General features: G+C 49.6%; 1 long non-coding RNA gene across 1 annotated transcript; it reads left to right on the top strand.

Annotated features, from left to right (window-relative positions):
- Positions 1 to 18,880: 18,880 nt before the first annotated feature.
- LOC149402391 (uncharacterized) lies at positions 18,881 to 22,019 on the top strand. The gene is made up of 3 exons (XR_016296188.1): positions 18,881 to 19,340; positions 20,579 to 20,702; positions 21,713 to 22,019. It is a non-coding gene; the product is annotated as an uncharacterized LOC149402391 (long non-coding RNA).
- Positions 22,020 to 24,287: the final 2,268 nt, after the last annotated feature.

Here is a 24,287-nt window from a genome sequence, read left to right as displayed (position 1 = left end):
ATTTCATCCTTTGTCTCAAAAGACAAAAATACCCTTTTGACTATTTTCGTTCTTGTTTTGACTTAGCTTCCAGTTTAACTATTCCTATCGATGTGATTCGTGACAGTGACCTCATGGACCCAAATGAACAAAGCTTTAGCTAAACACTTGGACTCAAAAGTTCACAAACCTTTTCCAAGTTTAGCGTAATGCCAGCTGACTCCACTAAAGAGCTGACACTGAAAATCTCTCGGTTCAAATGAATTTGTTTTCTACTCAAGAATTCGGCCTAATTATAATGAGCGGATCCACTGAATATTATCTATGCTACCCTTCATGAATGTCATCAGCTAGTCAGGATTTACAAAATTACCATTTTACCCTTCTAGCTGTTATTTCCTCAACTCCTTTGTCGCTTGTGAATAAGTTAGAAACAATGTATTGACGAGGAGCTAACAAGTCACATTGTTTCATCCAAAAGAGTCAGGACTCAATTTGGACACTGGCCAGTTCATTTATTAACACTCCAAGGAACAAAGCATGAGGTGACATACATTGCATTTCAGCAATCTTGTACATGAATTCCATATCTATGAGAACTTCACAAAGTTACTCATCACATACTCACAACTTAGTATTTCACCAATAGGCCCTGTTCGGAATGACATAGTGAGTCCGAACTCTGACTTTCTCAAATGAGAATACTAAGGTGTGAAATGGCATGTCTCATTTCAGGATTAAGGTAAGCATGATGCAATTCATACATAGTGACTTCGAGACATAAGAGGTTAAATGGTTTGTTCTTATATTGTCTCTAGAAGTGCACTGGTCAATTCAGTACCTTCGGAAGATACCTAGAAGAACTATAGAGTCCCCAACTCTCAATGCCTCATAACCAGACATCATAGATTCTTCTAACAATCATACTGAGGTCAATAGTCCTTTGACCCCAAGATTGCGAATATATCGTTTTAAGCAAACTACGAAGAGTTTGTTCATGCAAATCTACATTTGTCTCTTCGTAAGTTGTTAAGTTTGTTTATGGACTAAAAGACTAGGGTTTTATCATAAAGCTTCAAACAAAGAAAGATTGAATGAACGTTTCAACTTTTTATTAATGAATAAGCAATTACAAGCAAGAGTCTTCGTAAGACTATATGACATCAAATGTACATAAATAGACACTACTACTCTTCTTGTGGGCACCATTGACAACATTTCTTAGCCTAGATCAGGGAAGTTGTTAAGGCCTTGTTCTTAGGCGTCGATTCTTTCTCGTCTCTGTTCTGTCATGTATTCCCTGATGTTTGTTTTTTTAGACGCTCTGAGTAGCGTGACTAGGAGGACGTTTTGAATACGTTCCTTATGAGCTTTCTTTTAGTAGAAGTGTGTGTTGTCAATGGTGCCCACAAGAAGAGTTGTAGTCTTTATTTTGTACATTTGATGAAATAAAGTCTCATGAAGACTCTTGCTTGTAATTGCCTATCTATTCATTAATAAAGTTGAAACGTTCATTCATTCTTTCTTTGTTTGAAGCTTTATGATAAAACCTTAGTCTTTTAGTCCATAAACAAACTTAACAACTTACGAAGAGACAAATGTAGATTTGCATGAACAAACTCTTCGTATTTTGCTTAAAACGATATATTCGCAATCTTAGGGTCAAAGGACTATTGACCTCAGTATGATTGTTAGAAGAATCTATGATGTCTGGTTATGAGGCATTGAGAGTTAGGAACTCTATAGTTCTTCTATGTATCTTCCGAAGGTACTGAATTGACCAGTGCACTTCTAGAGACAAGATAAGAACAAACCATTTAACCTCTTATGTCTCGAAGTCACTATGTATGAATTGCATCATGCTTACCTTAATCCTGAAATGAGACCGACAAAGGAGTTGAGGAAATAACAGCTAGAAGGGTAAAATGGTAATTTAGTAAATCCCGACTAGCTGATGACATTCATGAAGGGTAAACATAGATAATATTCAGTGGATCCGCTCATCATAATTAGGTCGAATTCTTGAGTAGAAAATAAATTCATTTGAACCGAGAGATTTTCAGTGTCAGCTCTTTAGTGGAGTCAGTTGGCATTAAGCTAAACTTGGAAAAGGTTTGTGAACTTTTGAGTCCAAGTGTTTAGCTAAAGCTTTGTTCATTTGGGTCCATGAGGTCACTGTCACGAATCACATTGATAGGAATAGTTAAACTGGAAGCTAAGCCAAAACAAGAACGAAAATAGTTAAAAGGGTATTTTTGTCTTTTGAGACAAAGGATGAAATGAATGTCAATAAATTTTTTGACAAGGTCATTTTGTGACATGTTTCACTCGGCCATGACTTGATCATTGGGCCTTGTGAATTAATTTCATTTCATAAGAATTTTATTTGAAAATTCTAAATGGGCCTTTTCTTATGTTGTCATGAACAAGTGAAGAAAATTCTAGGAGTCTTTTCTAGAAATGTTGGGCGCCCATAATACCCAAGAAAGAGAGAATATTTTGTGCATAAATGTATCAAGATACTTGCCAAAAGAAAAAGAGGAAACAAATTTGCATGAGGATGCTTAAGGGAATTCGGCGAAGTGAGTCAAAGGCAAGGCAAGGAACAAAAAAGGAAACAAATCCAAGCCTTCTAGAAGGCTGCCTTGGCCGAGTGACTCATGAGGAAATAAGGCAATATTTTCTCATGAATATGTGATATTCTATAGAAGAGGAAACTACCTTATTGAAGGTGAGACCTCTCCTATAAATAGGAGCCTCATTTCCTCACAATTCATTCATCCAAGTTTAAGAGATTTGAGAGACTCTCTCTCTAGAACTTGGCCGAAGTCCTCTTCTCTCTCTCTCTAGTTTATTTTCGGTTTTCTCTTGTCTTGGCACCTAGGTCCTCACTCGACCTAGTCTTTAGCTCTGCGACTTTGAGACTCGTTCTTAAGTCGTAGTGTTTAAAAGTGCCCACTCACTGATTCCTTCTTTTCGAGTGATTTAGTGATAGAAACTTTCGTGGTTGCTCGAGTTGCCGAGGAAAGAAAGAGAGACGTGCTGCGAGGGGAGACGAGCGTTGCAACTTTCCAAAAGCTTCTACAAGGTTCAAGCTTCAAGAAAGGTTAGTAACTTTAATAGCTCATATTAGTTTTTATTTACATGTACATGCTCTTGTCTAGGTTAGTAAAAACTAGTTTTACTTAAAAAGAAAATTTTTAAAATTCCGCCGCTTAACGAAGCGTTAAACTTTTTCTCAAACCCTAGATCGATTCCAACAGTGTGTACGTTAGTAGATCAATGGACGAGATACTGAGTATGCTCGATGTTCGATCTTTCTCTTCCATAGATACGTCCAGATTGCTATAAGGATTAGCAGGAGAAGCTTACGAGGACTAGGTTATACGTGAAGTTAAGAAGAACCCTTTTATCTGGAAGAGAAGATCTCAGGATTCGAAAGAATCGTTATCTGGGTAAGTGGATTTTAGGCACCTACAATATCAAGAAATATTATATATATCTTTATATATATACATATATTGTACGTGCATTCTTTGTATGCTTTCTAGTAAGCAATAGTAAGATAAGCCAAAAGATAATTCACTATCAAGATTAAGGGCTTTAAGCCGCTAACGAATTGGGAAACAGAATTAGTCCGGCTAACAAAAATGGCTAGAGGTAACTAGGAACCCGAGCCTTTGCTATGTGTTTAGTTAGCCACCTTCCAGAGATCCAGTCCTAGTGAACTGGATTATGAGAGACTGAAGTTAAGACTCGTATTCAAAAGCGAGAATATTATGATAGGATCTTTGGGAGTCGCATCTCAAGATCTTATAAGTCACGAGTTAATAAGCGAAAAGAATATATGTTAAGATCGGGATTAAACCCGAATTAAGCAGTCTCTCATGTTAAGTTAATTAAAGAGAAAACATAGAATGGTACCGCCTCCGACATATACCCCTTGTTAGCAGGTACCTATTATGCTTCGTGCTGGTACCACATGGGGATTAGGCAGGAGACTGTGCACCCTCCTGTCTGGCGCCAATAAGACATGTGTCGTGCGGATATCATTAAGGGATCCCAAGCAGGAAATGTATTGTATGATGGGAATTGCCGGGACCTAAGCTGGCATATTCTCAAGTAAGAGGAGTTACCGGGACCTAAGCTGGTAATTCCATAGATTATGATAAAAGAATGTTATGATGTGAATCACCGGGACCTAAGCTGGTGAATTCTTAAGTAAGAGGAATCTCTCGGGACCTAAGATGAGTGATTCCTAAGCAGGATGAATCTATCGGGACCTAAGCCGATTGATTCTCAAGTAAGGTGGATTTATCGGGACCTAAGCCGATACTTCCGCAAGTTATGAAAAGATATGAACTCATGTTATGTATTGCTTATGTGTTATGTGCATTGTGCATTAGATATGTAGATATCCGCTTACTGAGTCTTTTGACTCACAGTTATTATCTTGATATTGTAGATAAAGGAAAGGACAAAGAAGACTGAGCAGAGCATCAACGAAACCGGTAAGTAAGTAGGCGTGTGTATGTACGGCTGCCGACCTGTGGCTAAGTCAAGGGCGAATGAGTCTGTTTTGTTTTTAAAAGACGAGTCTTTTGTTTATAAAGTTTTGAATAGTATGTTTTAAGAAAAACGAAAAATTCGCCCATATTTTTAAGACGTTTATATAAATCTTTTAAAAGTTTTTCTAGAAAATGTTTTCCGGAAGCGCTTCCACCAAAGTTTTTATGAATTTTATTTATGTCAAGTAAGATACGAAGATCTCTGCCGCGGCTCGTGGGCGAGCTAAGGCTCGCGGGTCGTGACAGAATTTTTGGTATCAGAGCCCAGGTTGAGCCGTTTCTGTAGACTTGTGGTCGTACATACACTAACTTACTTACTTATAAGTCAGCTGATGTTTAAGATAGCATTATCTATAATATCTTGTTGAGTCTTTGTGAAAGATAGCGGTTACATTAGGATAACCGTATGCTTACCCAATCCTACTCTTAGGTGAAGTAAGGATTAAGAATGGGACCTAAGAAGCGAACGCAGACGGATCTTTCACAAGAAATGACTGAAATTAGCAGGGCTTTAGAGCGTCAAGCAGAAGATGCTCGTCGAAGAGATGCTCAAATAGAAGAGCAGAACAGGTTGATCACGTAACTTATTGCGCGAATGAACGAGCAGCAACCTCCACAGGGTCAACAAGACCCTGAACCCCAGGCGCATCGACCAGAACAACCTGGAGGACAAGGTGAGCACGTGCCAAATATGAATAGGAATCCAGATGGTCAGAATGTACAAGCGCCACCACAAGCTCGAGCTATGGCGCCATATGAGGTTCCGCTGTTCCAGATTCCGATAATGGCACCGACTGTCGGGGAGCCTGTATATGAGCGTTTTCGTAAGCAGAAACCACCGACTTTCGATGGAGATGCTGATCCTTCCCTTGCGGAAAATTGGATTAAAAGGATCCAACAGATCTTCACGTACATGCAACTTACAGATGCTGAGAGGGTTGCTTGTGCTGTGAACTAGCTGGAACTTGAAGCTCGAAGCTGGTGGGAGGTAATCGCAGTTTATGATGAAGTGAATTCCTGGTTAGTTATTGTTGTCGCAGTTTTTCGGACAACGATTTAGGAGTCGCAGACGGTTAGACCCAAGGCCGGACCAAGTGGTCTCGTCTCGACTCGAGCGTGTCGGGCTTGGTATCCCAAGCCATCCCTTAGCTGTAGATGATCTTTGTCTCGTCCAAGCACCTGAAAAGTGAGCAAAGCAGGTGTGAACTACAAAGGGGAAACAGAGGGGTTGCCTCTGTTTACCTCTCCGACGCTCAACATTAGTAGGATTGAGGTGGTTTGTAGAGGGTTTAGTGTTTAGAGACCGAGACTTGAGAGAAACGAGCGAGGTACGAGTTTGACATCGTTTCAGTACTCAAATTCGGATTACCTAGACTAGGGGGGCGCCCCCTGTATTTATAGGCAGCCAAGGGGTGGTTTGAAGACCCCTTGGCCGAGTGAGCATGTTTGGGCCGGCCATTGGCCGAAGGAGGCTCGGCCGGCCGATGGCCGAGCGAGATGCTGGCGGCCGAGGGAGATTCACTCGGCCAATGGCCGAGTGAAGGAAGGGAGGCCGGGTGAGCTTCATTCGGCCATCGGCCGAATGAAAAGTCTGGGCCGAGGGAGATCTCACTCGGCGTTTGGCCGAGCGAGCTGTTGGACCGGCAGGAGTCCTCACTCGGCCTTCGGCCGAAGGAACGTGCTGGGCCACTCGGGGCCTCACTCGGCCATTGGCCGAGCGAGCATGGTGGGCCGTCTGGAGGCTTCACTCGGCCCTTGGCCGAGCAAACACGCTGGGACGTCTGGGCTTCACTCGGCCATTGGCCGAGCGAGCATGGTGGGCCTTCTGGAGGCTTCACTCGGCCCCTGGCCGAGCGAACACGCTGGGACGTCTGGGCTTCTTTCGGCCATTGGCCGAGTGAACATATGGAGGAGTTCACTCGGCCATTGGCCGAGTGATGGGCCTGGGCCGAGAGAAGGCTCACTCGGCCATTGGCCGAGTGAGTTGATGGGCCGGACGAGTGTGGGCTGGAAGCTAGGGTTTCACTCGGCCGTTGGCCGAGTGAGCTTGCTCGGCCGCCCGAAATGTCGATCGAGCCGTCGGACCTCGTCGGGCCGATAACATTAGCCCCCCGAGTTTGGCACCGGGCGCAGCTCGTGTGGTAAACTCAAGCAGCTCCGCCTCCAGTCGTCTCGTCGAACCGTCTTGTCAATAATTGGTAAGCTCGCTCACTTTAGGTATTATTTTAATGTTTTTGCTGACGTGTTTGTCGTTATTCGCGCCCATGGGGTCCCCCAACCAGACGTCGGCCAATGGGCCCCCCGAGGACTTCGTCTCGTTCCTCTTTGACGACCCTCACGAGACTTTGGACGATCTTCTAGATCGAATTTCACCGCCCCCGGTCGATCACAACTCTCTCCCCACTATAGGTTTGGTTTTCCTAGACCGAATGACAATGAATTTGGACGGCCAAGACCTCCCCACGGTGGATGCTTGGTTGGCGGGCGAGGGAGAGTACCTAGCGGCCGAGGGCGACGCCGGCGGGGCCGAGGCGAGCACTGGTGTGGCTGAGGCGAGTGAGGAAGCAGCCGGGGTGCGCGCTGCCGGGGCTGGGTCGCGCTGTGGCGTGGCCGGGTCGGCCGAGCGGGCCGAGGTGGACGAGCGCGCAGACGAGGCCGGGTCGGCCGGGGACAGCGCCGGCAAGGTCGACGCGGCCGGGGACAGCGCAGGCGGGGTCGAGCGAGGCCGCGCTGCTGCCGGGGAGGCCTCAGCTGGCTATGTCGGCACCGTCTGTGGCGAGCCCAACCCCGGGGGGGCGCTGGTGGAGACGCGCGCGACGAACCCAGGCGTGGGGCACGCCGCTCGGGCTAGTGGAGGTGGCGCCGGCGCTGGAGAGGCCGCGTCCGGCCGGGTCGGCTTCGTGGAAGGCTCTACCCTAGCGGGTGGGGCCGCGTTGCAGGTGGCCGGAGACCATGGTGGCCCGGGTGGACCAGCCCCAATCAGGCCGGGGCGCGCGCGCGACGAGGAGACGCCGCCGGTGACGGCCGGCGTCATGGGCGGAGGAGCCGGCGCCGGAGATGGGGCGCGCCGGCCATCCATTGTTGGAGGAGAGGGGGCGGCCAGCTTGGACCCTTCCCAAACCCTAGGGCCCATTGGGCCGGGACTAGGTGGGGAAAGCTTGGAGCATGCTCAAACCCTAGGACCCATTGGGCCGGGCCTAGGTGAGAGAGAGCTTGACCCCTCACAGGACTTCGGGCCGAACCACGAGCTTGGGCCGGACGCATCCTATGGGGGCCACACGGCCATCCCATCGCTTGACGCGCACCATGGGCTCACGAACGGGCCGGATGCGCCGACGGAGCCGCCTCTCGTGGTCAACAACCGGGAAACGGGCCCCAGTGGGCCGAGCGCGCATACCACGGCCCGAGCGAGCTACCGTAGCGGGCACCACGAGGGTTCGGGCGAGACGTCGGGTCGTCGCGTCCTATCGGTCACCCCAACAAGCTCGACTGCGCAGGAAGAAGAACGAACCTCGTCGTTTCCCCTTGGGGAAACGGCGATTCGAGATAGTTTTGACTGTTCTGGCATCGATTTTCCGAGTTCGCTCTCATTTGCCAGCTTTAGTGGTTTGAGGAAGCGGTTCCACATCCCGTCGTCCGTATCGCTTTTGCGACCGTTGTCCGACGATCTGCCGACTCGCCCTCGGAGGGGGTACGCCGCCGTTCACGAGGCGAGCCTTCGGGGAGGGCTGCGATTGCCTTTTCAGCCCGTGATCCAGGATCTTCTAGCTCGGCTCGGTGTTCATGCGGCCCTGATGTCCCCATCCTTCTAGCGTATGGTGGCTGCCTGCCACATGATGCTGCACCGAGCGAAGGGTCGAGCCGTGACGGCCGACGACATCAGGAATCTCGTGGCCGTCTTCGACGTTCCCGGGAAACCCGGCTTCTACAAGGTTCAGCACCGGAAGCGATTCACTATCCTCACCAAGCTGACCTCGAAACACCGATATCCTTGGGTGTGGGTGTCCGAATCTGCCTTCGGGACGGCACCTCTCACCTTTGGCCCCCGTTGCTGAATTCCCGGCCGACTATGGCATCGAGAGCTCCGAACTCGCGCTCGTGATCGGAGCGGTTCCCGACTCGAGGCGGCAAGGATCGCTTTTCGAGTCCCCGGATCTTATGGCAACCACCGGATGGTTCGTGCCTGCTGACGAAGACTCCTCATGTTCCGGACCTGGAGTGGAGACTGGCCCGGAATCCGAGGCGGGGGGTTCGTCTGCTCCCCCACCCGACGCGGGGGGTACTGATACAACATGCGTCGTCGCGTTATCGTTGTTCTTCCATTATTTACGCTTACCATTACGTTTTAATTGACAAGCGCGCTTTTCTTCTCTGCAGGTGCCATGGCTCGACGTCACCGACCGCGCACCCAAATGCCGAGAGCAACGCCCACCGATGATGCTACGATCGTGGCTCGCCCTCCAACCGAGGCCCGTCGCGGGGGGTCGCCATCGCGGGCGAGGAATGAAACGATCTCCTCCAACAAGCGACCATCATCGTCGGCTTCTCTCGGGTCACCGTCCGGCCACAAACGCGCTCACACATCGGCAGTGTCAGACAGCCTGGACTCTATGCTCCTAGCGGAGGCGGCAGAGTTGAGAGACCAGTGCTCCCGAGGGATCCTTGAGACCTCCTTGCGGGATTTCAAAGGCCTGCTGACGACGAGCGATCTTGAGCACTTCCAGAACGGGATCGGCGATGCCCGAAAGGTATGGCTCGTTTGCTTGTGTTATGTATGACTGTCGTGCTTATTGTAATTATCCGCGTTTCGCTTGCTTGCAGATGCTCGCGCGCCAAGAGCGGAGCGATCGCATTCTCCGAGATATGCTACGACGCATGAAAATCATGGAGAAGGAGAAGACGAGCATGGCGGCTGCGCACGCTGCCGCCCTAGCAGGGGCTCGCACCGCCCGAGAGTTTGAGGCGCTCGAGGGGGAGCTAGAGCGAGCTCGTGGGGAATTGGCCACCGAGAAGGCGCTTAGTGAGAAGGCGGAGCAGGCAGCCGACACCTTCCTGGGGGAAACGAAGAAGCTTCAGGCGGCGCTCACGAGCCGGGATGCAGAGCTGAGCATCGTTCACGCTCGACTATCGGCGAGCGAGATCGCTCGGGTTAAGGTCGAGAGGGAGAGGGATACCCTCCGGACGGAGATGCAGACCCTTGTTGAGGAGAAGGAAGACGCCGTGCGATCCAAGACCGACTTGGAGGACGACTGGGACTTGGCGTTGGAGGCGGCTCGTTACGAGGCGGCCCGGCGAGTTCGGGAAGCGACCGAGAAGGAGAACGCGTCTCGCGGGACCAGGTTTTCCTTTTTCAACACCATGTTCCCTCCTTACGATGACGAGCCGCCGGAGGACGACTTGCATCCACAGATCCCCGCTGAGGCTGCTCAGTCGACGACCCACCAGCCTGACGGAGAAGCCGTTGGCGGGTTTGGCGCCCCTGACCCCGAAGGAGATGAAGAGCAAGTCGACTTTGGCTCGGACTAGTTGAGTTTTCCTTGGTTTTTCGCGCACTTGTTTAGCGCTCGCTTTATGCTTTCTTTCGGATTATTGTTATGTTTGCGTCGTACTTTCGTACCTTTCTTATTGGGTTGTTTACGCAATATCGTTTTGCTTTGATTGAAGCTTTCTTTTCATCGTGCGTCTTATTTTCTCGACTTGCTACGCTTAGTGTAATCGATTTGCGTAATTTGAATAGTGCGTGTCTTACGAGCCCGGCTTACTATGCTTAGCGTAACCAGTCGGCACGGCTTACTGCCGCATTTGGCGGCGAAGTTCCCCGCGGACGCTGGCTAGACCAGTTTCGTCCGGCGGGTGCGATTTCCGGCCATCCATTTGTGACTCGCTGCCTATCGGCGTGCGCGAGCCGGGTGGCCGTCGCGCTCATCCTCCGGCGAGTACGCTACCTATCGGCGTGCGTATCGGGATGGGTTTGCAGCTCCCAGTGAGCGTGGTACTCGTTGGTACGCGTGTCACGTTTTGGGTTTTGGCTGCCGAGATCGACAATCCGGTGCGCGGACGTGATCCATCGATGCCTTGCCGCCTATCGGTGCGCGAGGTGCATCGGTGCACGAGAGGGTCGCAGCGAAAGATGTGCGAGGCCGGAGGTCCGGTGCGCGGATCCAACTCATCGACGTTTCGCTATCTCTCGGCATACGGCCTCGACCCGTGCGAGAGCGTCGCACGAGGAGGGTACGAAGTCGGAGGTCCGGTGCGCGGATCCGATTTATGGGTGTTTTGTTACCGCTTGGCGCGTGGAAAGTGGAGTAAGCGAGCTCGTTACTCTCGCCCTATCCCTCTTAGCCCCCCGAGTTTCTTGGGTGCTCGTAGAGGAGGCTAGAAACTAAGATACAATGCTTTGAAGTGAAATGTAATTCATTAAATTATCGAAATGTTTCAAAAATTACATCCCAGGCCTTTGGCCAAACTTGAAATTTAAAATTGACTTTGCTAAAATCGAAAGTTACATGAGAACAACAAAGCGTAAAAATGGACGAATGAACATCTATTGATAATATTGCCGGAGGTGCTCCGCATTCCACGGGTGTGTGAACACGAGTCCTTCCATGTTCTCGAGCTCGTATGTGCCATTGTGGATGGCTCGGGCACACGGTACGGGCCTTCCCAGGTGGGGCCTAGAACTCCCGCACCTTGCACTTTGGTGTTTTGGAACACCCTTCGAAGAACGAGGCTCCCGTCGGCGAACTTCCGCAGCTTGATCTTTGAGTTGTAGTACTTCTCGACCTTCCTCTTTTGCGCAGCAAGCCGGGTGAGTGCGTCCGCCCTCCTTTCGTCTATGAGGTCTAGCTCGAGCCTGATCGCGTCGTCGTTGGCGGCTTCGTCGTACTCCTCGATGCGCAAGGTTGGCAGCTTGGTCTCGACGGGTACCACAGCCTCGACGCCGAACGCGAGAGCGAAAGGGGTTTCGCCGGTCGCGTTACGAGCGGTGGTGCGATATGCCCATAAGACCATGGGGAGCTCATTGGCCCAAGCCCCCTTTCTTGCCTCCAGCTTCTTCTTCAGGTTCTCCTTGATCGTCTTGTTCACCGCCTCGACCTGACCGTTGGCTTGAGGATGGCGGGGAGAGGAGAAAGTCTTGCTAATGCCAAGTTGTTCGCACATTTCTCGGAGGCGCGCATTGTCGAATTGTTTTCCGTTGTCGGTTACAATAGACGCAGGAATCCCGAAGCGGCAGATGATGCTTTTCCAAATGAAGCTTGTCGTGTTCGCCTCGGTGATCTTTGCTAGCGGCTCAGCCTCTACCCACTTCGTGAAGTAATCGATAGCCACGATCGCGTGCTTGTATTGTCTCGGGGCCGTAGGCAGCTCGCCGATGAGGTCGATTCCCCACTTCGCGAAGGGTCGCGGCACGATAATCGGACACAAAGGGGCCGGTGCTTGGCGCGGAATGTGGGAGAACCTTTGGCACTTGTCACACTTCTTGGCCCACTCGTGGGAGTCCTTTTTCAAGGTCGGCCAGAAATATCCAAGTCTCAGCAACTTCAATGCCAAAGATTGCCCGGCGGCGTGGTTACCGCACACCCCCTCGTGAACCTCGTGGAGTGCTTTCCTCGCCTCCACCTCGGTCAGGCAACGGAGAAGGGGCATGGAGTAGCCTCTCTTGAACAAACTATCCTCCCTCATCGTGTACTTTGGGGCTAGGCTTCTCAGCTTTCTAGCTTCTTCTTTATCCTCGGGGACGACTCCTCGTTTAAGGAATTCCACGAGCGGGGTCATCCATGAGGGAGGCGGCATCTCGTCAATGACCCCTACGTCACCTCTCGAGACGTAGGGTCGGGTCAATACTTCGATTGGGACGCTGCCCTCGCCCTCCTCGTCTATTCCAGACGCGAGGCGAGCTAGGGCGTCGGCGTCAACGTTCGCCTCTCGAGGAACCTGGACGATCTCGAACCACGACAGGGCCTCCAAGTTCTTTTGGGCCTTGGACAAGTAGGCGATCATGTGTGGCTCCTTTGCGGCGTAGTCGCCCTTAACCTGATTCACGATCAATTGCGAGTTGCAATGGATGCGCAGGTTTTGGGCGCCCAACTTGTTCGCTAGCTCCAAGCCAACAATCAGAGCCTCGTACTCTGCCTCGTTGTTGGAAGCCTTGAACTCGAACCGCAGGGCGTACCTCAGCTTTTCCCTATCGGGATTTGTGAGCACAACGCCGGCGCCAGCCCCCCGAGCGTTTGATGCGCCATCCACGTGCAAGTCCCAGACCGGCCCTATCGGGTCGTTGGTTCTCTTCTTTGACGACTCGCTATGGTCGTCCTCCTTGTCTTCCGTGGTCTTACTTCTTTCGTCACCCTCGTTGGTTAGGGGCGCGCTCGTGAACTCGGCGATGAAGTCGGCGAGGGCCTGACCCTTAATGGCGGTTCTCGGTTGGAACTCGACCCCGTATTCGCCTAGCTCTTGGGACCATATCGCCATTCGAGAGGAGGTCCCTTTTTGAAGGGCCTTCTCGATGGGATGCCCCGAGCGGACCACGATGGGGTGCGCTTGGAAGTAGGGCCGGAGCTTTCTCGCGCTCATGACGAGGGCGAGGGACAGTCTCTCGATTTCGGGGTATCGGGTTTCGGCGTCGAGGAGCGCCTTGCTAACGTAGTAGACCGGCCATTGTACCTTGTCCTCTTCGCGTATGAGGACCGCGCTCACGGCCCTATCGGAAACCGCGAGGTAGAGGAACAAGGTTTCGCCATTCTTTGGCTTCGCGAGGAACGGGGGGGAGGTGAAATTGGCTTTCATATCGCGGAATGCTTCCTCGCACTCCTCCGTCCACACGAACCCGTCGGTCTTCTTCAGTGCCTTGAAGAATGGTTGGCACCTATCAGTGGCTTTGGAAACAAATCGCGTCAGGGCGGCGATCCTTCCCGTCAAGCTTTGAACTTCTTTGACCTTTTGTGGCGACCTCATCTCTAAGATCGCTTTAATCTTCTCAGGATTGGCTTCGATCCCGCGGCGGCTCACCATGTAGCCCAGAAACTTTCCAGACTCGACCCCGAAAGCGCACTTGTTGGGGTTGAGCTTCATTTTGTAGCGCCGCAGGATCGTGAACATTTCCCTAAGGTCTCGAACGTGGTCGTTGGCCTTGAGGCTCTTGACAAGCATGTCGTCCACGTAGACCTCCATAGTCTTGCCAATTTGATTGGCGAACATGCGGTTCACCAACCTTTGATACGTTGCTCCCGCGTTTTTGAGGCCAAATGGCATGACCTTGTAACAGTAGAGTCCGCGGTTCGTAACAAAGGTGGTCTTGATCTGATCCGGCTCATGCATGCAGATCTGGTTGTAGCCTGAATAGGCGTCCATGAAGCTCAGCAACTCGTGGCCCGCCGTGGCGTCCACGAGCTGCTCGATCCTCGGGAGAGGGAAGCTGTCTTTTGGGCAGGCTTTGTTGAGATCTTTGTAATCGATACAGATCCGCCACTTCCCGTTTGGATTCTTGACCATAACCAAGTTGGACACCCACTTGGGGTGCTCCGCCTCCCTGATGAAGTCGGCGGCGAGAAGTTTGTCAACTTCTTCACCAATGGCTTGGTACCTCTCCCCACTGAACGCCCGTCACGGTTGAACGCGCTCGGCCACCCTCTTGTCGTCGTTGAGACGATGAACCATGATCTCGGGGTCGATTCCCGGCATGTCGGCGTGTGTCCACGCAAAGACATCTATGTGCTCTCGGAGGAAAGCGGCGAGCTCGATTCGGGTCTCGGACGGGAGTTGGGCGCCTACCTTGACTACTTGGTCAGGCTTGGCGTCGTCCAACACGACGAGAACGAGGTCGTCCGGTGTCTCCACCTTTCGACGCTCGACTTCGTCCCTTTAGTCTAGCTCTCCGAAGGTGCCTCCTTCCTCTAACTTGCACGGGAATTTGTCTCCGAGTTGGAAGACGGTGCTCACCATCTTCCCTTTCCCTTTTCCGTCCACGCCCTGGATGTAGCACATCCTCGCCATGGATTGGTCTCCCAACATCACGGCGATCCCTTTCTCGGTCGGGAACTTCATCATTAGGTGGTACGTGGACGTTATGGCCTTCAACCGATTGAGAGTCGGGCGGCCGACGATGACGTTGTAAGCCGAGGGTTGATCCACCACTAGGAACGACACGATGTGGGTAACCTCGAGCCCCCCAGGCGTACCGAAGGTAACCGGGAGGTCGATAGTTCCCTCCGTCATAACCCTCTCCCCAGAGAAGCCGAAGAGCGGGGTTGAGATCGGGGTCGGTCTTACCCCGGATAGCTTCATCCTGTCCAACGCCGATTTGAAGATTATGTCGGTGGAGCTCCCATTGTCGATCTGGATTCTCCGGACGAGGTTGTTGGCGACCGGGGCAGAGACGACTATTGCGTCGTTGTGTGGGTGGAGTACTCGTGCCGCTTCTTGTCCGGTGAAGAACATGGACTCGAAGGGGGCCGGAGGAGGGACCTCGTACGTATGGTTGATGTAGTGCGCTATTTTCCCTTGGGAAACTTCGCGCACATACTTCTTCCTCTGCGTAGCCGAGTCTCCAAACTCCGGGCCGCCTAAGATCGCGCCCACGACGTGAAGTTGCGAGCTTTCCGATTCTTCGTTTGTCGCGCGGTCCGTGACAGTCACCGTCGCCGGACCTTTCTTCCCTTGCCGCGGGCGACCTCCGTGCGCCGCGGCCGTCCCGATAGTTCTCAGGACGTACTCTTTCAGCTTCCCATCTTGAATCAAGGCCTCAATTTGACGCTTGAGTTGATAGCATTCGGATGTCAGGTGCCCGTGATCTTGATGGTAGTCACAGTACTTGCTTTGATCCCTCTTGGCGGGATCCTTCGTGAGCGGGGTTGGGCTCCCCAACTTGTCACGGTGCAGAGCTAGGATTTGCTCCGGCGGAGTGTTCAGAGGAGTGAATGGCGAGAACTTCCGGAAGCTGTCGACATGTGACGGCTTCGGCCCGGGGAGGGAACGGCCGTTAGGGGCCTGGCTTCCCTTATTCCTCCTCTTTCGGGGGTCGGGACGATCTTCGTCTCGATCGTCGCGGCGGCGACTCCCCTGTCCCCCTGACTTTCGGCCATCTCGGCCATCGAGATAGTCTTCGACCCCCATGAATGTGCGGGCTCTTGTCATTAGCTCCGCCATGTCACGCGGGACTTGGCCAACGATAGACTTGAGGAAGTCGCTCGTGCGTACTCCCTCAGTGATTGCCGTGATGGCGTCCCTGTCGTCGAACCCTTCGACCTTGTGAGACTCCTCGGTGAAGCGAGCGAGGTATTGTCTCAACGTCTCGTCTCTTCCTTGTCGGATAGAGAGGAGGTGGGTCTTCGGCTTCTTTTGCGCCACGAGGGTGGCGAATCGGGCGAGGAAAGCCTCTCGCAAGGCCCGGAAAGACGGGATGCTTCCCGGCCTCAAGCTTCGGAACCATTCAAACCCCGAGCCTGTGAGGGTCAGGCTGAAGGCTTGGCAGAGGGTGGCGTCCGCCTGCCCTTGCATAGTCATCCACGTCTCATAGTGTTGGACGTGGAAGTGGGGGTCCGTACGTCCATCGTAGGGGGGAATGGACGGTAACTTGAAGTTCCCCACGCATGGTTGCGCGAGGATTTGCGCGGCGAAGGGAGAGTATGATTCCTCGATCCCTCCGTACGGCCTTTGCCTCCCCGACTCCCTCATTTCGATGATTTGATTCTGGAGGCTTTGAATCATCGTGACCATGTCGAGCCCGTTAGCGGGGCCGACCGTCGGGGCCACGGGAGTCACCGGTTGGCGTTCGTTGGACGCTTGATCCACGACATTGGCCTGCGGCTGGCCGAGAGTTGCGGCGGGGAGCGCGTCCCTTCGAGAGTTTAGCCTTTGGCGGAGATCCTCCCCTCGGGAATTTCTCTGCGCCGTCAAGCGCTCTCTGAGGTCCACACTCGGCGCGGGGCGAGGTGAGGTCGCCCTTGGTCGGACCGTCCGGCGGGCGCTTCGGCTGTCGGCCCCATCATCTACCAGAGTCGCTCTCTCCTCGGCGAGGGGCCGTGTCCGGCCGCCTCTTGAAACCGAGGGGGCGAGTCCCCGGGAATGTGACCGTGCCTGCTGCCGCGCTAGGTGCGACGGCCCAGCCAAAGCGTCGTTGGGCCTCTCGGGCCGCGAAGGGGCGAGGCTAGGCGTTGCCTCGTTGGTCCTCGACTCCCCCACATATTCGGAGTCGGAGTAGTCTTTGGCGGACCTATCTTCGACGTCATAGCCGAGGAGGTCGGCTATGAGCGTACCGTCGACGCCGGGGCGGTCAAGGAGCTCCGCAAGCCGCCGGGCCGTGTCCTCTCGGAGCACGGCCTCGGGGTCAATCATCGGGTCTTGGGGCTGGCTCTCGCTATCGCGAGGTTGCCCTTCAAGACGATGTGCGAGGCGTCGAAGACCGTACCTCGAGCTCGTCGCTCGGGTACCCGCGGAGGTAGTGGGAATGTGACTCATCTCTCGAGAATCGTGAGAACAAAGGGAGAAAACTGGTAGAGGGAATGCGTCGTCAAGGTCGAGAGATCCCCCTCCTTCTAGCGCCAAAATGTTGTCGCAGTTTTTCGGACAACGATTTAGGAGTCGCAGACGGTTAGACCCAAGGCCGGACCAAGTGGTCTCGTCTCGACTCGAGCGTGTCGGGCTTGGTATCCCAAGCCGTCCCTTAGCTGTAGATGATCTCTGTCTCGTCCAAGCACCTGAAAAGTGAGCAAAGAAGGTGTGAACTACAAAGGGGAAACAGAGGGGTTGCCTCTGTTTACCTCTCCGACGCTCAACATTAGTAGGATTGAGGTGGTTTGTAGAGGGTTTAGTGTTTAGAGACCGAGACTTGAGAGAAACGAGCGAGGTACGAGTTCGACAGCGTTTCAGTACTCAAATTCGGATTACCTGGACTAGGGGGGCGTCCCCTGTATTTATAGGCAGCCAAGGGGTGGTTTAAAGACCCCTTGGCCGAGTGAGCATGTTTGGGCCGGCCATTGGCCGAAGGAGGCTCGGCCGGCCGATGGCCGAGCGAGATGCTGGCGGCCGAGGGAGATTCACTCGGCCAATGGCCGAGTGAAGGAAGGGAGGCCGGGTGTCCTTCATTCGGCCATTGGCCGAATGAAAAGTCTGGGCCGAAGGAGATCTCACTCGGCGTTTGGCCGAGCGAGCTGTTGGGCCGGCAGGAGTCCTCACTCGGCCTTCGGCCGAACGAGCGTGCTGGGCCGCTCGGGGCCTCACTCGGCCATTGGCCGAGCGAGCATGGTGGGCCGTCTGGAGGCTTCACTCGGCCCTTGGCCGAGCAAACACGCTGGGACGTCTGGGCTTCACTCGGCCATTGGCCGAGCGAGCATGGTGGGCCGTCTGGAGGCTTCACTCGGCCCTTGGCCGAGCGAACACGCTGGGACGTCTGGGCTTCATTCGGCCATTGGCCGAGTGAACATATGGAGGAGTTCACTCGGCCATTGGCCGAGTGATGGGCCTGGGCCGAGAGAAGGCTCACTCGGCCATTGGCCGAGTGAGTTGATGGGCCGGCCGAGTGTGGGCTGGAAGCTAGGGTTTCACTCGGCCGTTGGCCGAGTGAGCTTGCTCGGCCGCCCGAAATGTCGATCGAGCCGTCGGACCTCGTCGGGCCGATAACAGTTATATCTAACCGTTAGGAAGTGACTATTTCAAGTCACCAGTGTAGTTTGAGTATGATACGTGTGTGGACTTTAAGACCAGAATTAGTTTGTTATTCATCAAGCGATGACACGTTTAGAAGAAGGTATATCCTCTCTTGTTTTCTGAACATGGAAAATTATCTGGAAGCTCGATAGTGTGATGCAGAAGGAGTACCCTGCTTTTCTTTAAGTTTCGAGGACGAAACTAACTTAAGGGGGTAGGGATTGTAAGGACAAGTTTCTGCGTCACTCGTATTTGGAGATAATAAGCGAGTTTCCGTTGTTACAACTAAATTCTCGAGTGGGTTATATTTCAATGGATTTATCGAATTAATTTTAAATATGTTAAGGTTATAGAAATCTCGGAATGAGTAAAGGAATTATCGAGTTTATCTCGATTAGTAAATTAATTCCGAGGAAATATTCCGGAAATTAATTTAAGAAACAAATTCTCAAGGAAGAGAATTGATTCCGAGAAATCTTAAATATATTTTAATTAATCGAGAACGAACGAGAAAATTCTCGGGTCGAATCATATAATTATAATCCGCTCGGTTATGGATTTAATTAAATAATTATATGAAAAGGACGTGGTTATAACAATTTTAAGGGACCCATTTGAAAGAAAACAAGAAAAAGAGGTTGGATTGTAATTAAAAGGATAAGTTTGAGCTTGCCTCGTCATCACACATGTGTCATGGTTTACCCTTGCCAACCCAACACTTAACTTGGTCAATTACTTTGCCATTAAGTTTTCATGGCCGAGTAAAACTAAGTGCATCAACCAAAAGAAAAACAAAACCCACCAGCCCAAAAGAGCGAGCAAACCCACGCGAAAAAAAAAAAGAAAAGAAAGAAAGCACACGAGCGAGAGAAAGAAAGGAAAAAGAAGAAGAAGGAGAGATAGCCGAGAGAGAGAGGGAAAGAGAGCGAGAGAGCGGAAGAGACCGAGAGTGAGAGAGATAGCGAGGGTGAGGGCTGAGCGAAACCAAGAAGAAGGAGGAGGAAGCTCAGCCGATCGCGAGCCACCGAGCCCTAGCGCCACCTGCGCGCGGCCGAGAAGGAGCAAGCGCCGCCGAGGACGCCGGACTGAGAGGAATCGCCGGTGAGAGGAGGAGGGATTTCATCTGGGTGATTCGATTCTTCAGGCTAGGTAAAGGGATTCTTCACCCCAATTTTAATTGAATCTGATTTAGGGTTCTGTTATTTGGAAGTGTGGTTTTGGTCTTGGCCGTGTAGAATGGTTCTGGCCATGTGTTTGATCTTGATTTTTGGAACGTGATTATGAGCTTGATGTTGTTTTTCTAGTTTGAGAATAGGAGTTAACGGTTGTTTCGTTGTTGTGCGTGTGAGTTATATCTGTTGAGAGTCTAGGCTCGTTTTAGGTGGGCTGAACAGGTCTGGGGGCAGCGGCTCGGGACGGCGAGGAGGCTGTCCGAAGGTTGGCGGAGCTGCTGCGCGAGTGACGACGGGGCGGGGCTGGTAAGCGGGGTTCATCGGCTCGGTTGGGACGAGCTGTTGGGCCGGGGGTGGCGGCTCTCGGGGGGCTGTTTATGGCGGTCTCTGCCCGGTGTTAGCGAGTCGAAATTTCCCGAGTTCCGACTCGAGTCTAGGACGTAATTGAGTAGTTTTTCTTTTAAAAATGGGTTACGAAGTTGTAATTTATATGCGCGAGTTACTTCGAGTTAGCGCGTTAGTAGATTTTGTTTGTAGTATTGTTATGTTTTATAATCGAGCTCGTTTTATGTAAGTCGTTAAGAAAAAAATATTTAAATAATTAATATGTATCATTATTAAACTCGTTGATTATTCACGTAATTATTTAGTATATTTATCTTAATTATGTATTAAAAATCGAGTTCGACTATATGCTCGACTCTTTTAATTTTAGAAAAAGAATATCAACGAGAAATGTTTTATTTACGTTCTTAAACGTTATAACTTGTCAATAAAAAGAGACAAGTCATAAAATATTTTCTAAACCACATTTGAGAAGTGTCGGTTTGAGTTATTTTCATATAACTTACGTATTCTATAGATTGTTAGTAAGAGTTTCTTTATACGTTCTTTTCTTTTAGTTTCGACCTTCGGGAACCTATCCTAAGCAATGGGCTTTGTCCCGTCAAAAGAATAGGTGGTCGAATAGCGGGGCGTTTCTTAGCCTAGATCAGGGAAGTTGTTAAGGCCTTGTTCTTAGGCGTCGATTCTTTCTCTTCTCTGTTCTGTCATGTATTCCCTGATGTTTGTTTTTTTAGACGCTCTGAGTAGCGTGACTAGGAGGACGTTTTGAATACGTTCCTTATGAGCTTTCTTTTAGTAGAAGTGTGTACGTTAGTAGATCAATGGACGAGATACTGAGTATGCTCGATGTTCGATCTTTCTCTTCCATAGATACGTCCAGATTGCTATAAGGATTAGCAGGAGAAGCTTACGAGGACTAGGTTATACGTGAAGTTAAGAAGAACCCTTTTATCTGGAAGAGAAGATCTCAGGATTCGAAAGAATCGTTATCCGGGTAAGTGGATTTTAGGCACCTACAATATCAAGAAATATTATATATATCTTTATATATATACATATATTGTACGTGCATTCTTTGTATGCTTTCTAGTAAGCAAGAGTAAGATAAGCCAAAAGATAATTCACTATCAAGATTAAGGGCTTTAAGCTGCTAACGAATTGGGAAACGGAATTAGTCCGGCTAACAAAAATGGCTAGAGGTAACTAGGAACCCGAGCCTTTGCTATGTGTTTAGTTAGCCACCTTCCAGAGATCCAGTCCTAGTGAACTGGATTATGAGAGACTGAAGTTAAGACTCGTATTCAAAAGCGAGAATATTATGATAGGATCTTTGGGAGTCGCATCTCAAGATCTTATAAGTCACGAGTTAATAAGCGAAAAGAATATATGTTAAGATCGGGATTAAACCCGAATTAAGCAGTCTCTCATGTTAAGTTAATTAAAGAGAAAACATAGAATGGTACCGCCTCCGACATATACCCCTTGTTAGCAGGTACCTATTATGCTTCGTGCTGGTACCACATGGGGATTAGGCAGGAGACTGTGCACCCTCCTGTCTGGCGCCAATAAGACATGTGTCGTGCGGATATCATTAAGGGATCCCGAGCAGGAAATGTATTGTATGATGGGAATTGTCGGGACCTAAGCTGGCATATTCTCAAGTAAGAGGAGTTACCGGGACCTAAGCTGGTAATTCCATAGATTATGATAAAAGAATGTTATGATGTGAATCACCGGGACCTAAGCTGGTGAATTCTTAAGTAAGAGGAATCTCTCGGGACCTAAGCTGAGTGATTCCTAAGCATGATGAATCTATCGGGACCTAAGCCGATTGATTCTCAAGTAAGGTGGATTTATCGGGACCTAAGCCGATACTTCCGCAAGTTATGAAAAGATATGAACTCATGTTATGTATTGCTTATGTGTTATGTGCATTGTGCATTAGATATGTAGATATCCGCTTACTGAGTCTTTCGACTCACAGTTATTATCTTGATATTGTAGATAAAGGAAAGGCCAAAGAAGACTGAGCAGAGCATCAGCGAAACCGGTAAGTAAGTAGGCGTGTGTATGTACGGCTGCCGACCTGTGGCTAAGTCAAGTGCGAATGAGTCTGTTTTGTTTTTAAAAGACGAGTCTTTTGTTTATAAAGTTTTGAATAGTATGTTTTAAGAAAAACGAAAAATTCGCCCATATTTTTAAGACGTTTATATAAATCTTTTAAAAGTTTTTCTAGAAAATGTTTTCCGGAAGCGCTTCCACCAAAGTTTTTATGAATTTTATTTATGTCAAGTAAGATACGAAGATCTCTGCCGCGGCTCGTGGGCGAGCTAAGGCTGGCGGGTCGTGACATCAAGTCACTACTCTTTGCTAACCATACTAACAGAATAATATTGCTAAATCTCTCTCGAGTATCTAACAACCTATGTCAAAATTAGGAAAATCTTCTCTTGATCTTAATCCCTAACAATCGCATGCATTAATATCAAGAGTATTCACGCGATTCTATGGCAACCTAACTATCTCTAGCCTAGGCATGCATCATAGTAATTCAAACCAAAACACTAACAACCTAATCTTTCTCAAGCATCAAGTTGAAGTATAAAATAATGATCAAGGTACCTAATCTTGATCAAGCATTAAAAACGGATTTGAATTAAGTAGAGAATGGAAATTGAACTTCAATATATTAAATCATATCCATAACCGAATCCTAAACCCGCTACGCCATAGTCCTTAATGGAATTAGTTCATGGCGTGGCGAGAAAACAAAAAGAGAATAAAAGAATAGGAAGAAGAAGAAGAAACCATAATTAAATACTCAATTGTAAATTAAAATACGGGAGTTCAAGAGTAAAGGAGAAGAATAAAACTGTATTTGGCGCGAATTGATGAAGAACGGCTCTCCTCTTTTTCTCTATCTCTCCCAAACACTAATTGAATACAATAAAAAAAAATGCTAAGATGCGTAAACAAGAGGTTGAGAAGTGTATTTATAGGCTTAGGTCGAAATTCTTGGGTTTCCTCTAATTTTCGGAGTAGACTGGGTAATAAAACTTGATCCGACGGCTCAGATTGACCAAGAAAACACGTTTCCTCTTTTGGTTTCGCGCACCTCGCGGCGCGAGGTAGATCTTCTCGAGAGGTCGCATTCCGCGCTTGACTCTCGGGGATTTTCGACACAAAAGTTCTTCAACCTCGTGGCGCGCGGTTTGGGAGTCGCAGCACGAAGTCAACACTTCCATACCCTCGCGGAATGAACAAACTGCCCGGGGATGTCTCGGGATGATTTCCAGACCTCGCGGCGCGCGCTATGAGGGTCGCAGAGTGAGGTTTGGATGTCTTCTTGACTCATTCTTCGTTTTTGACTTGTTTGTTTATCCCGAATGCCTCGATTTGTACAGATTTTCCCAGAGTATCATAGCAATCCTACTTTTGACCTGAAAACATTCAAAACACATGAAAAACCTCAAAACTACTCAAGAACATGCTCAGATTTAGTTGGGATGATAGGAGTTTTCTACGTACGACACGCACCTATCAAATACCCCCAAACTTAAACCATTGCTTGTCCTCAAGCGACAAAACAATAGACACAAAACAAAAACACACAAAAGAAGTTACCTTCACTAAACTGGTAAATCTAAATGTTTTACATGAAATAACTGACTCATATTTGCCTCAATTTCAAACCTCTACACTTACATCGACACGGAAATCCATGGTTTTAAACTCTTAGTCAACTACCCAATGTAAAAGAATCCATACAAGTTCGTGTTAGCTCAAGCCGTTTGCAATGTTATTTTGTCTCGATTAGCTTTCGATTCCCAAGTCTCGCAGTCTTTCCCAATCCTAATATGCGACCACAAGAATCGATTCTTTGAATGATAGTTTATTCGATTCGACACACCATAAGCCTTCTCTTCACCCTTGATCTCCACTAATGCGCACATGTCATTCCTAGCTCGTCAATAGGTCTTAAAGGCTTGTAATGTTTTAGGCTAGGGTCAAAGGTATGGAATGGAATTTTTAGTGGCTCAAACATCGACCTTAGCGACTCAACTCTCTCACCAAAATCACAACCCTCATACAAAGCTCATTCACTCACCCATCCCCACGTTCTTGGCATCAAATTTTGCCTAACGAAAACATTTTACTTAGTCTTTTATTTCTCGTGTTTCCCCCAAACTTCAACTCAACAACAATAAGCGACACATCTCTAAAACAAAAACATAGAACACCACACCAAAATTAAAATGTATGACATAAATAGACACTTTTTTTTTTTCTTTTTTTTCGAATTTTTTTTTAATTTTTTTTTTGTTACATAACAATCGAAATAATCACCAGCGTGGTGTGTCTAATGGACAATGTAATATGTAGAGACGAGTCGGAGAACATGTCATAAAATAAATCAAAAAATTCACTCAACCATGTCACTCAAGAGTCGCTAAAGTCATTGAGGTTCTTTGTGGGATTTTCAAAATTAATGGCTCGGCTTTTTCTGACTAAGTATCAAGAAAGGCAAAACGTTCGGCTTTTTGTGAGTGGATTCTATTCTCGGGTTGGCTTTTTGGCT

Source organism: Urtica dioica, chromosome 3 (assembly GCF_054948205.1).
Source record: "Urtica dioica subsp. dioica isolate 48M chromosome 3, U.dioica_male_clone48M_v1_H2, whole genome shotgun sequence".
Taxonomy (NCBI): domain Eukaryota; kingdom Viridiplantae; phylum Streptophyta; class Magnoliopsida; order Rosales; family Urticaceae; genus Urtica; species Urtica dioica.
This window is presented reverse-complemented; position numbering and strand designations above follow the sequence as displayed.